This window comes from Thamnophis sirtalis, unplaced genomic scaffold, assembly GCF_051295495.1.
Source record: "Thamnophis sirtalis isolate CommonGarterSnake01/CBP01778 unplaced genomic scaffold, rThaSir2_p1.2 scaffold_12, whole genome shotgun sequence".
Lineage (NCBI taxonomy): Eukaryota > Metazoa > Chordata > Lepidosauria > Squamata > Natricidae > Thamnophis > Thamnophis sirtalis.
This window is the reverse complement of record NW_028261392.1, coordinates 57,452,904-57,466,820: the sequence shown is the minus strand read 5'-3', so window position 1 is coordinate 57,466,820 and position 13,917 is coordinate 57,452,904. Positions and strand designations below refer to the sequence as shown.

Here is a 13,917-nt window from a genome sequence, read left to right as displayed (position 1 = left end):
CAAAAAAGAGCCCAAACAAAGGAGTTAGAGTTAGGAGAACTTCCTTCCCTCCACTCTAAGCATGGTGACGTCACCACAGGAAGTCCCCTTCTTCAGGTTTTCTATTGGTTCTGCAAGCCATCCCTTTTTTTTCCGGCTTCCACGAGACTCTGACCTGAACTTTTGAAGATGTTGAAGGCCTATAATAGATGCTTGAAGCCATCCCTCCACATCTAACTCGCACGTCTCTGGCCCTTTTTCCTGGAGATGATTAATTGATTCTTCTAGCCAATCATTCACATCCTCCCTGGCTGCCTTAGCACATTCCTCCGGGAGGTTGGTGGCAGATGCTTTAAGCCATTCTGGCAGGGTGTGTTTTGACTGTTCAGAGGAATCCTCTTTTAAATGTTTGAGAAATTTCTGCAGCCACCTCAGAAGATTTGACCCGGGTTCCTTAGATTTTTTAATTCTGTCTACCGAAGCTTTCAGCCATTGATGGTTCAATTGATGTTCCACCATCTGAGGCTTCATTTTCTCTTGAGCTCCTGTCTTGTCTTCCTTCTGGTCTCCGTGTGTCAATAAGGTGCAGCGGCTTATCCTCTGTAGTTCCTCTCTGGAAAAAAAATCAGAATGTTAGGTGTGAATCTGCGCCAACAACAAAGTATTCTTAGTTAAAATAACGGGAACTTCTTTGATGTCAGGAAACTCTCACTCTGAAAGTTTATGAATATTGTTGGGCACCGGGGGATGGAGATTGAAAAGTCTCCTCTATACCTATCTTCCCATTCCATGAGACTAACTCCTAGATTTGTATATGTGAGAGTATAAGAGCCACAGTTTGTTAATTTCTTTCTAAAGTAAGAAGAATGTCAGGTTTTTCCAAGCTTTCTAAGATAAGGAGACCCTAATATGAAATTCTGGAAGAAATAGTTTGTGGTGTCTATCGAAACATTTCTCACCTGCACAGTATTTCTTCGTACGCCTCTTTCTCATCGTTAAGATGGATATTTTTAAACGTCAGAATCTCTGTTTTATTTCGCAGCTCTTCACATTCTGCAGTCAGTTTTGACATCACTGCTCTCTTTCTGTAAATTATGAGGACCAGAGAGATATTAGCCCTCTTAATTTATTACTTGAATTACTAATTATTATTGTATTCTATTATAACTATTGCTCTTCTCTTACTCAGTTATACATACATACATACATACATACATACATACATACATACATACATACATACATACATACATACATGGAATACTTCTTTTATCCAGTATATCTGGCCTAAGGGATCTAATAAATAAATCTGAATTTGAAAGAAAAAGTCAAATCGCTATCTAAATATTTCTCACCTATTAAGTTCTTCTTTGAGATCCTTATTCTCACGTAGGAGCTCTGCTTTCTCTGCAGCTTCTTTCTGAGCCTCGCAGCGGAGTCTCTGGTTCTCTTGCCTCAGTTTCTCCAGCTGCCCAAGTTCCTCTGAACTGAGTTTTCTGTAAAATATCAAGAGCAAAGTGTAATTAGCTCCCTTAGGTTTTTTTATTTGAATTATAAAACTTGTTTAAAATTAAAACTAATTGAAATAGCTGAGAAAGGAAGAGAAAGTCAGGGTGGCTATCTAAATCTTTTAACCTGCTCAGGTTTTCTCTGTAATCCTTGTACTCTTCGGCCAGCTGGTGGTTTTTCTGGATTAGGTCCTGAATTTGGACTCTGAGCTCCTTTTTTTCTGACAGAAGTTTGAATATTTCCATTGTCTTTCTGCAAATTATGAAGACCAGAGAGAAATTAGGCCCTTGGGGTTTTGTTTTTTTTTTTACTTGAATTATCAACCTTTTGATACAATTACAACACATTCCACCCTTTTTTCCCAAGCTTTACTAGAATATAATTTTCCATCACTTGTTTCATAAAATGGCCCGTCCCATTGCCAATGGACAAATGATGAATGTTGTATAAAAAAGTGTGAACTGAATAGGGTTATAAAATGATGTGATGAACTATGCAAAGACTTACGTATAACTCTGGTCCATTACTGTCTTCAGATCTTCTTCCAATTTCTCACTTTTTGTCTGAACAATCTAGAGAAGCCAAAATACATCACAAGTCAGGAATATATTTCCATGCTAGGTTGCTTACCCGATGGGAACGCATCTTTAAACTCATGTTCTGGTCCATGTGCTTTTCTGGACAAGTATACATTATATACCTCAGCACGTCTCCGTTCTTCGGTGGTAGATGACAGAAGAGGAAGTCTCGATCGTTCTCCCTGCAATGACCAAAGACCCAATTTTTAATGATTTTTGGGAATGGCTGGACGAGTCCCTGCAGTTTTCTTAGCAAGGTTTTTCAGAAGTGATTCGGTGTTGTTTTCTTCCTAGGGCTAAGAGAAGCTAACTGGCTCAGGGTGACCCACTTGTCTATGCTTCTACAGTGGGGCAAGAAATGTCGGTCTCTGAGTTTGCAGGTTGATGCCTTAACCGTGGCGTAACAGAAACCATAATTAATATTCTGTCTGTCTGTCTCTAACTACCTAATCTGCCTGTCTGTCTTTCTTAAATTTCTATACATTCCATCCAGTGGCGGGATTCAAACAATTGAACAACCGGTTCTCTGTCCTCATGACCAGCTGGGTGGGCAGGGCTTGGTGGTCAAGTGTCTAGGTGGGCGTGGCCAACTCAATGTCACTCATGTCGATGGGGGCTTCGCCTTAGCTGTTACAATGTCATAAGGGTTTACCGGAGAGGCAGTTTCTGTAAGCAGGGCAATAAAGATTAGGCTAGAAACAACACTAGAAAGTTTCCTTCTTGCCTTCCTTACAGGATTAGCCCTTTAAAGCGGAAAAAACCAAAGTAAGATTTCTTCCAACCACCGGTTCTCCGAACTGCTTAGAAAGTTAACCACCGGTTCTCCCGAATCCGTGTGGACAGGCTGAATCCCACCACTGATTCCATCACACGTTTACTGTGACAGCCTATGAACAAATATTTTCTCTTACCTCTTTTTGGAGACACCTCAGTTTTTTTCTTAATTTCCTCAACCGATAGTTTTCCATGGCAAAATCAGTGACGGAAACTAGAAGGTAAAGAAATAGGTGACAAGGCAGAATAGCTTTGGCATTTTTATTTCAAAAATTGGAATGTAAACTTGAGAGACAATGTCTAGAATAGGACATGATTGGTTAATTACATTTGCCCTCAAATTCCTCTACTCTGATCCTTTAGGACAAGCGTTGCCCTTCCCTCCCCAGCAGTTTCCCCTTTCCTTTTTTTCTTTCAACTAAATATTGGGCATTTCTATTCCAATTGATAAGGTCCCATAACCTTAAGCTACTTTTCAATCTCCTATGACTTACAGGGGAAGTTTATGATCTTTTTCATGAAAGCAGATGGACAGACGATTCAACATGTGGGAGACATTCCTGTTCCCCATTCGATTTCCACCCCTTCAATTGTTCCTAGAAGCTGCAACCTACCTATCTAAACCCCACAGAATTCAATTTTCCTATTTATATGTGGCCCATCTGACCTAAAGGCAACACTAGGCAGCTAAATGAAATAAAACATTAACAGATTATAACAGGTAACATCAAAACTAACATTGCTTTAAAAATGTAAATCCTACAATGTAGGGGATGCAGCAGTGATGGGATTCAAATAATTTAACAACCGGTTTTCTGCCCTAATGACCAGCTGGGTAGGTGGGGCTCGGTGGTCATGTGACTGTTTGGGTGTGACCAACTCAATATCACTCAGGTCGATGGGGGCTTCACCTTAGCTGTTACAATGTAATTAGGGTTAACCAGAGAGGCAGTTTCTGTAAGGAGGGCAATAAATATTAGGCTAGAAACAACACCAGAATGTTTCCTTCTTTCCTGCCTACCTTACAGGATTAGCCCTGTAAAGTGGGGGGGGGAGAAGATTTCTTCCAACAACTGGTTCTCCGAACTGCTCATAAAGTTAACAACCGGTTCTCCCGGATAGGGGCGGACTGGCTGAATCCCACCACTGGGATGCAGCCATGGATCTGTGGACTATCTCAAATGATCTATATAACTGGCCGTCAATATTCCCCATGAAGAGCCTTTCAATTCAAAGAACGTTTTTCTCTTTCATACCACAACAGACCCAAACAATTCAAAACAATTTCTAGAGGTACATTTTTTTTATTTAGTATGTGGGAAAAGTTCTCACTTTGTTCCCAAACGCCAATCTGCAAAGGTATCCCAACAAGTTACTTCCTCACAGGTCAGAGGGCGCATGACATCACAATTGCATCAACAAAATTTGCAATAGTGATGAAAGCTTCATATGCAAAACAAGCTCAGTTATTGATATTTGCAGCTTTTTTACTTCAAAGTTTGATCAGAACGGAGGTCGACAAATAGCAGAGGTCTTCTTGATACTCTATATTGATTCTATGATTTATCTGCCTTTAAAATGGGGATTGGCAACAGGATTTTACAGACATCCACCAAGGTGTCTGCCCCCTCCCCCCAAATTTCACTAAATACTGAAAGCAAACATGTCATCAAGGCTTGGTGCAAGGTTGGCAATGACATCTCAGCTCAAGAAGTGTGACCTGTGACCCACTGGACCATAATTCCAGAAGTGTGTCCTCACCCGGATCCGCTGGTCCTCCACACGTTAGCACCTCAGCACCTTAGCACTTCACCTCCTCAGCACTTCAGCTCCTCAGCACTTCAGCACCTCCGCACCTCAGCTCCTCAGCACTTCCATACCTCAGAACCTCAGCACTTCAGCACTTCCGCACTTCAGAACGTCAGCACCTCAGAAGTCAGCACTTCAGCACCTCCGCACTTCAGCACCTCCGCACTTCAGATCTGTAGCACTTCAGCACTTCAGCACTTCAGTACCTCCACACCTCAGCTCCTCAGCACTTCAGTGCCTGAGCACTTCAGCACCTCAGAACCTCAGCACTTCAGCACTTCAGCACCTCAGAACCTCCGCACTTCAGCACCTCAGCACTTCAGCACCTCTGCACTTCAGCTCCTCAGCACTTCAGCACTTCAGCACCTCAGCACTTCAGTACCTCCGCACCTCAGCTCCTCAGCACTTCAGTGCCTAAGCACTTCAGCACCTCAGAACCTCAGCACTTCAGCACTTCAGCACTTCAGCACCTCAGAACCTCCGCACTTCAGAACCTCCGCACTTCAGCACCTTAACTCCTCAACACCTCCGCACTTCAGCACCTCCGCACTTCAGCACCTCAGCACTTCAGCTCCTCAGCACCTCAGCACCTCAGCACTTCAGTACCTCCGCACCTCAGCTCCTCAGCACTTCAGTGCCTGAGCACTTCAGCACCTCAGAACCTCAGCACTTCAGCACTTCCGCACGTTAGCACTTCAGCACCTCAGAACCTCCGCACTTCAGAACCTCCGCACTTCAGCACCTTAGCTTCTCAACACTTCCGCAATTCAGCACCTCAGCTCCTCCGCTACTCAGCACCTCAACTACTCAACGCCTCAGCACAAGGATTGGGATCCTGGATATATATATATGTGTAGCAGTCAAAGTCATCACAATCAGTGTTTCATGACATGGCCTTAATATTTTGTCTAGCTGTGGATAGGTGCTAGGGGTGAGCCTTATATGGCACACAAGAAATTGGCACCTTTGAATATGAAGGGGGACAAGAGGTGCCCTCATGTCACCAAAATAAGGATATCATAGTTCTAATACCAGAGGCAAATGGCAAACCTTTACTCTAAAATCCACATGGTTCCTCATATATGTGGTGGTCTCATCTGCTTTTTTTGCATTTTTATAAACTTGAAACAGCAGAAACAAGAAAAAAATCCTACATGAAGGTTTTCCTGGGAAAATTGTATCCACCTTTGTATCCCCTTTAGCCGAAGAATTCAATTTAATTCAACATTTTATCATCCCAGTTGTTGAAAAAAAATGAAAGAACATCACCAACTTGCCACATAGGAAACACTGTAGAAAATACATTCCCCCCCCCTGTTTAAATTTGCAAGATGAGATCTAATGGAAGAGAATCTTTGTAGCTCAGGGTTTAAATGTAGAGTCCTTGGTGCTCTCTGAGCTTGCAGACATTTCATTACCCTACATCATCATCACAGGGACGTGCAGTCAGGGGAGGCGGGGCCTCACCAGCGTCATGAGAAAAGAAAAGAATAATTAAAAGGAAAAAGGCTGAGGTAGTTGCTGCCAGAGTCACAGTGGATGACTCTGCTTAGTGCTTAACTGCAGTGGGAGGCGAGAGAACTATGGACCTCCTTTACTTTATCTTTATGATCACTTGAGCAGAGTTAAGCAAGGGTTAAAAGACAAAAAATTTCTTATGCAAAGGAGGCACATGTTCTCTCGCCTCCTATAGAGGGCATTTTTAGAGGCTTTTTTTTGTTTTCATGAGGGCAGGCAAAAGCCGAGTTGAAATCCTCTCTGAAACAGCTGGAAAAGGTCCTTGTTTGGGGAGTGGGGAGGAATTCAAAAAGTTTGATTGCATGCAGAACCACGTTGCCTTTTCAAACACACACACACACACACACACACACACACACACTGGATAAAAGTATATAAGCCCAGCTTCACTGATTACAAGTTTGAAAAGGCAACGTGATTCACCTGCAATCAAAGGCTCCGATCGGAAGGCTGCAGGGGAAGGGGGGGGTATGGCAGAGGAGCTGCTTTCAAGCCTTTGGAAAATATATCCAATCCAACTTCTGTGTTTGTGTTTGTTTGAGAGTGAGTGAGTGGGAGAGGGATCCAATTTCTCTGTGTGCATTTGTCTGTTTGAGAGAGGGGGGGAGGGAGGGAGAGAGGGAGGAAGGAGGGGGAGGGAGGGAGAAGAAAAAGAATGGGAAAACTTATTTTGCAAGGGGAAAAAATGCTGTCGCTTTAAATCGGAACTGAGCATGCCTGGCTGTGGAATTCTGGGAGTTGAAGTCCACAAGTCTAAAAAAATTGCTGCCTCACCAGCCATAGAGCTCACCGCACGTCACTGGACAGAACAATTAATTAGTGGAATGACTTGCCTGCAGAAGTTGCAGGTACTCCAATACTGGAAGTTTTTAAGAAGATATTGGACAACCATTTTTCTGAAATGTTATAGGGTTTCCTGCCTGAGCAGGGTTGAACTAGATGACCTCCAAGGTCCCTTCCAACTCTGTTATTCTGTTCTATTCAGCACTTCTTGAAAGCCCATGCTTTCTGAAGTCATCAAAAATTCCCAAGTCCAACAGGAGGTTTTGGGCAGGATTTCAGTCTTCTGAAAATAAGACACTAAGGTTATTAAAACTCAAAATTAGAATATTTTGTGCTCAGCTGTACAGTTGCTAAAACTACAGTGTTACAATGTTTTTTCTTTTGGCATCCCTATCAAAAAGCAGAGTGCTATGATAAGTAATAATTCTGGCTCCAGACTGCTTTCATGTTAATGTTGGACACATGGCATTAGTTCTGCATGACGAACCTTTTTTTCATTTTGTTTTCTTGAAGTTTCACTAAATGAAAGATCAGATGTTCATCATGTCTTGGAGAATTATAAGGATTACTGGATGTGGGAAAGAGAGAAGTATTCACAGTAGTTAGTTGAATCAAAAAGAAACAAAGAAGAATAAAATTTTAAAAAAGATAATTTGTGCTTATTCCATCACTTCACTAATTGGTATGAGAGCCTGAAAACTGAAAACACTGGGGGGAAAAATAGAGGGAACGTTGGTAGACACTATAACAAGAAAAGCCATTACATAGCAGAAATTGCTTCCTTATTCTTTAGAAACAATGTTGTCCACAGGATCTTGCTGCTTTCAACAGAAGGGTCAAGCAAAAAAGAATGCTACAGGTTCTCTCCCTTTGGGGCATATGTACAATGCCATAACAAAGAGATCCCCAATCCCAGGGCCGCAGACCGGGACCAGTACATAGACCCTGGGAACTGGGCCACACAAGCAGTGGACAAGCATGTGAAACTTCATTTGCATAGGCACAGGATCTAAGCTGCATGCGAAACCATCCCTTCCCTCCCCCCATCGCTACTGCTGCCACTGCCAGTCCATGGAGGTTGGGGACCACCGCCATAACATACATAGAAAACGATTTATTTATTTATTTATTATTAAAATTTATATGCCGCCCAATCCCGAAGGACTCCGGGCGGCTTACAAAAGAAGAAAAAGAGAAAGAAAAAAAAATAAGAAACAAGACAGTTTAAAAACACAAAGCCACATGTATTCATTCTAACCGGGGCTGGACCTCAACCATGAGGTCAACAGCCCCAGGCCTGCCGGAACAGCCAGGTTTTAACAGCTTTCCTGAAGGCCATGAGAGTGGGTATGGTCCAGATCTCTGGGGGTAGCTGATTCCAGAGAGTCGGAGCAGCCACAGAGAAGGCAATCTTCCGGGGGCCCGCCAGCCGACACTGTTTGGCTGACGGCATCTGAAGGAGGCCCAATCTGTGGGATCTTACTGGCCGCTGGGAGGTATGTGGCAGTAGGCGGTCTCTAAGGTATGCTGGCCCTAAGCCATGTAGGGCTTTAAAGGTAATAACCAACACCTTGAATAGCAATAGCAATAGCAGTTAGACTTATATACCGCTTCATAGGGCTTTCAGCCCTCTCTAAGCGGTTTACAGAGTCAGCATATTGCCCCCAACAATCCGGGTCCTCATTTTACCCACCTCGGAAGGATGGAAGGCTGAGTCAACCCTGAGCCAGTGAGATTTGAACCGCTGAACTGCCGAACTAGCAGTCAGCTGAAGTAGCCTGCAGTGCTGCATTTAACCACTGCACCACCTCGGCTCCTTTGAATTGCGTCCGGAGACCAATTGGTAACCAGTGCAGCTCACGGAGGACAGGTGTAATGTGGGTGTACCTTGGTGCACCCAATATCGCTCGTGCAGCCGCATTATGGACTAGCTGCAGTCTCCGAACGCTTTTCAAGGGTAGCCCCATGTAGAGCGCGTTGCAATAATCCAGCTTTGAGGTGACAAGTGTGTGAGTAACCGTTATAATGTACGTATATGCGTCCCACTATGTTAAAGGCCCAGCACACTCACTGGGCTGTCTATAGTTTGTTGCTGACGCGATTTTGTCATCACACATTTGTCGACGCGCTATTGTCGAAAATCAATTAGTGATTTTGATGGCACTCATTTGTCCATCACGGTTTTGTTGGCGCGCCTATGTCTATCGCGCATTTGTCGGTGAACCATCATATTACCTAGTTTGGGTAATAAAATATCTTCAAGAAAACAACCAAGCTCACAGAGCACCAAAGATACCTCATTTCAACCCTAAGCTACAGATATTCTCCTCTACTGATCAAACTAACTCTTGGTTGCTGTCTGAGACAGCCGACTGGAAGTTTTAAAATATGACAGACACAAATGCAGACATTGACGACTGGAGTGGAGTAATATTGTTCTGCCTACCCTCCAAATCCACTTTTCTATCTGCTGTTTCCTGCAGCAGTACAAATATGTATTGACATTTGGAGGATTTGTGTAAGATTCAAGCAAAACAGTTCCATTGGCATTCTTTGTGGAGAAGATGATAAATATGGAGAAGTCTTTCTTGTGAGGAGAAAATGGAGGGCAAGCTACAAAATTGCAGAGCAGGCAGCATCAAGCTACTCTTCTTTGACAGCAAAGATTTAGTAGAGGGGGGGAAAAACTACTGAAGATAGTCAGATTGCATGATTCCTCTACCTGCAAGGAAGCTCTCAATTCACCTCATTAGCACTGTATCAAAATGGAGCACTAGGAAAAGTCCATTATCTAGTGCTTATAAATTATCACAGGACATCATTACCTTGGCTGCTGAAGGTTACCGTGATAATTATATTGATAAGATGGGTACGATCTGTGATGTAGCTTCCCCAAATATCTTTTCATCAAGTTCTTTTATCTCCTCTAATTTATAAGTGTTAACAAATGTGTATACAGTCAGTATTTGTTCTATCTTTCTTCCCTTGCTTTTGCCAGGATCCCATTCATCCTTCCTTCTTATTGAATTATCTCTGTACCTTTATATTGTTAGTCTCTCCTCTCCCCCGCTCCTGCCTCTGTCTTTTATCCATCCATCTTCCCCTGCATGCTGCACACACTTTTGCTCTTGTTTCGTCAGTTGGTCGACCTCTGTTCACTTTCCATGAAAAAGTGACTCTTGTGTTCTTTATTGAGTCAGTTCCACCGAGAGAAAGCACAAGGGGAATTTCATATTCATACATCCCTCATCCCCACAATGCAAAATATGGCTTTGAAGTACTGCTCTTTCTCCGGTCAGCTTGCTCAGAACCAGAGTTGCTATCTTACACCTAACATATTGATATAAAAATGGCAGCCATGGAAAGTCAAAATAATACCCGGCTGTTCTTACCCCCCTCCTCCATCCAGTAACGAATGCCGAAACAAGCTTAAATGAGAATGTCCTTTAATAACAAGTTCAGACTCTCAGTGGCTGAAAGCCAAGTAAACAAACAGATAAGGACTTTGGCAGCAAGGCCGACAAACTTTGGCAGCAATTCAGACAAACTCTGGCAGCAATCCAGCCTGCCAAGCTTGTTTCTCTTTAGTCAAAGCGTTGACTTCTGCAAGAAGGGTGTGGCACAAGCAGTCTCTTTTATAGTCTGGAGAGTAGCCTAATGACCATCAGCTGAGCATAATTACCTCCTGTAATTACGTAGTTGTTCTTGATGCTGAGTAGCCCTTCGACGATGTGCATCCCGGAACAACTCACTGTTGGTTTCTGGATCACTCTCCCTTGTCTCCTCCCCACTGGTCCAAAGCTCAGGCACTACCTGGTGGCCAACCAGTCTCTCTGCACCCTGCTCAGAGTCGGAACCCTGTCCAGGGTCCTCCACATCCTCCAGGCTGACTCATAGGGCCCCTCACTGTCGGAGTCTGATGGCAGCTCCAACGGCTCCTGCTGGGCCACAACACCTGGCCATACGGTTATAGCAATTATTGGAAATAGAAACTACTAATAAGTCTTAGTTGTAGAACCACCTGAGATATTGCATGAGGCCAGAAGGCAACCTGAAACCAGTGGGATTTCTTTCAAGCCATTAGTTACCAGGAGAATAGCTAGTCTGAGAATCTGAGAAGACTCCATGTGGAGGCTTCCTAGCCTACTCCACAATATTTTCTAGGTATATTGGATTAATTTTTACCAGAGAAGAATGGAAATTTGGTTTAGTGGTGAAGGCATCAGACTAGAAACCAGGAGACTGTGAGTTGTAGTCATGCATTATCCATAAAAGCCAACTGGGTGATTTGGGCAAGTCACATTGTCTCAGCCATACCCCCACCTTAGCTGAATACAATCAGTGACTCTGCCATTTTCTTTCATTTGTCAGTTTGTGGGAAGGATGGGGAGGAAATAGAAAATAGGAAGTGATGCATAAGAAAGAAAAAGACAAGTAGAAATTTTGTACCAAGTACTGCAAACTGTACAGGAAATTGATGTTTTGGGATGGCATACTGATTTTTTTTTAAAAAAAAATAGATTGTAGGGTGTGCTAAAAGGAGGATCGGATCCCAGTATGAAAAAAGTTTATTACTGTCCAGATAAGGGCTAGGCAATCCAGTTTTCTCCAAATGCTTTGGATTACAGCCTATATTATACCTTGCTCTTGACTATATTGCTTGGAGAAAATGAGAGAGAACCAAGATGCCTATCCATATTTAAGATGCTCACTTTTTCATATGAACTGTTACAGCAGAAGAAGAACCCAAGCCACTTATGACTTGATGATAAGAGGCCCAAAAAAGCCTACTACAGATTGAACGCTATGATATATTAAGAAGGCGGGAATCAACAAATCTTCTCCCAAGGCTACAGTGGTCCTTGACAGCATTCTGAAAAGTATTAAGACTATACTTTCTCAAAGAGTCTTTGGAAAGAATCAATAGTTACCAGGGCAGCAGGGAGAGGGGAAAGGGGCAGCATTGAAAATATGGTAATATAATGTTTTACAGTTGTAAAACTGTGACAATTTTAACCGTTGTTAACCAGCTAATCTAGAGTAGTTATGAATAAGGAACATACAAATGATGCTAACCAATTAATGAAATAAACATTCACTGAACAACTTCCATGTTCACAATCCTTAGGACAACAGCTCGTTTCATTAGAATTATAGTGTTCCATCTTAGAATATCTCTCATCTTTACACCTTTAACTGGAGATTTAATAAGGTTATATTGAACTTAAATCTGTGCTCTTCTTTCTCCCAAAGAGCAAAGGTGGAGATGACATCCACTGATTTTATTTCAGGGAGAGGTTATTGTTCATTGATTAAGGAGGAAGGCAAATGGCAGCTGTAACTTTTAAGAAAATTTAAAGCTATAAATGTTGAGCATGTTTTCAGGCATGCCATGATTTTGCGAAAAGGAAAAGAGTTAGTAAACAACTGGTTGTAGGAGAAGAAGATTCTTCATTCCCCTTGGGGAATTTAAAAAAAAAAACACAATACAGAAAACAGGTATGGATTATATAAAGCAATTTTACGTTTGTCACTGCTGTATTATATATTCCTGCATTGGTCCCCATTCATTCTGTAAGAGATATACACAGTCTGGAAAATCTATTATCTTGTCCTTCCTTCATGGGAACAAAGTCGGCGTGGTTCTCAGACCACCTTTGATCATGTTACTAGCTGAGTATCAGACATATTGTCTATAGCAGTGATGGCTCACCTTTTCCAGACCAAGTGCCCAAAGCGTACGCACTCACGCATGCACGCACGCCCAAACCCAAACCCCAAAATGCAAGGTGCACACGCAGGGCCAGATTTAGATGAAAAGAGGCCCTAGGCTATTCCACTTATGAGGCCCTTTCACCTCCCATTTTTAAGTTTGTAATAGCTGGCCTCCCGACGGAGGGCGGCTCTGCTCTGCGGCAAAGGCAGCGAGGCCAGCCGCCTCCCCTGCTGCGCTCAGCTGCCTGGCTCGGCCCCCTCGCCCTCAGCTGCCTGGCCGCTAGTGGGCTCCGCTTCGACAGGGCGGCTACTGGGAGCGGCCGTGCCTCTCGCCCGACTGCCGGTGCCGGGAATGTGGGCGGGCTCCCCAACTGCCGTGGCGCTGGAACGATCTTAACCAATACATTTTTATGTTTGTTTATTAGTCATATGCGTAGAATTTCTCCTTATTTTCGGTTCAGTGTTTTAGTGTTCGTTGTTTTTAGAATAGTGTAATTTTAATTTTGCTAACAATTTGAATGTAGGCCCCTCTTGATCTTGAGGCCCTAGGCTGAAGCCTAGTTAGCCTATAGGAAAATCCGGCCCTGTGCACATGCCCTCCCACTGCACATGTGTGCCCCCTGCATGCGGGCCACCCCCTGTGCATGTGCACATGGCCATCTTGCATGTGCCCCTCCCCCCCCATGCATGGCAGAGACCCAAAGACGAGCTGGCTGGTGGGAGGTGCGCCCATGCGTGGCAGAACTGAACTGGGGTGATGGCTCATGTGCCATCGGAGAGGGTGCTGGCACGTATGGCACGCGTGCCATAGGTTCGCCATCAGAGGTCAATAGAATAGAATGGATTAATCTCTGGAATTAAATCTAGATGAGACAATAGCACTGACAGTGTTAGCCTAGTCATGGTTCTACCCTAAAGAATGTATAAAATAGCAGGCAGGAATCCGATTTTTACACTACAGAAAGTTGCATGAGATAATCAGAATCCAGTTTTACTATTCAATGTGTCTTCATTGTATTGTTTTCCTGACTGGTTTAGCTGTAGCGCCAGAGCTGAAGGAGAGGAAGCAGGGCTGTTGGGGAGAGGGAATACCCTTTCAACAAATGTGCAGGCAATTAAAAAAAAAGTTCATTCTCTCACTTCTTGTTCAGGAATGACTGAAGAATTTTCCTCCTTTCCCAGTCCAATAGCAAATTAAAAACTTCGGATTTTTCCATCCTTAGACTTTCCGATTGCACTTCTCAGTTTCAAA

The 13,917-nt window shown here is 43.3% G+C and overlaps 1 protein-coding gene and 1 long non-coding RNA gene across 2 annotated transcripts in view; one reads left to right on the top strand and one right to left on the bottom strand.

The window, feature by feature from the left end:
* Window positions 1-13,917, top strand: part of TNR (tenascin R) — a 585,927-nt gene that overhangs the window by 435,075 nt on the left and 136,935 nt on the right. The window lies entirely within an intron of this gene.
* LOC148043370 (uncharacterized) lies at window positions 1,944-4,666 on the bottom strand. The gene is made up of 4 exons (XR_015698223.1): window positions 4,602-4,666; window positions 2,978-3,054; window positions 2,189-2,248; window positions 1,944-2,060 (listed from the first exon to the last, which is right to left on the bottom strand). It is a non-coding gene; the product is annotated as an uncharacterized LOC148043370 (long non-coding RNA).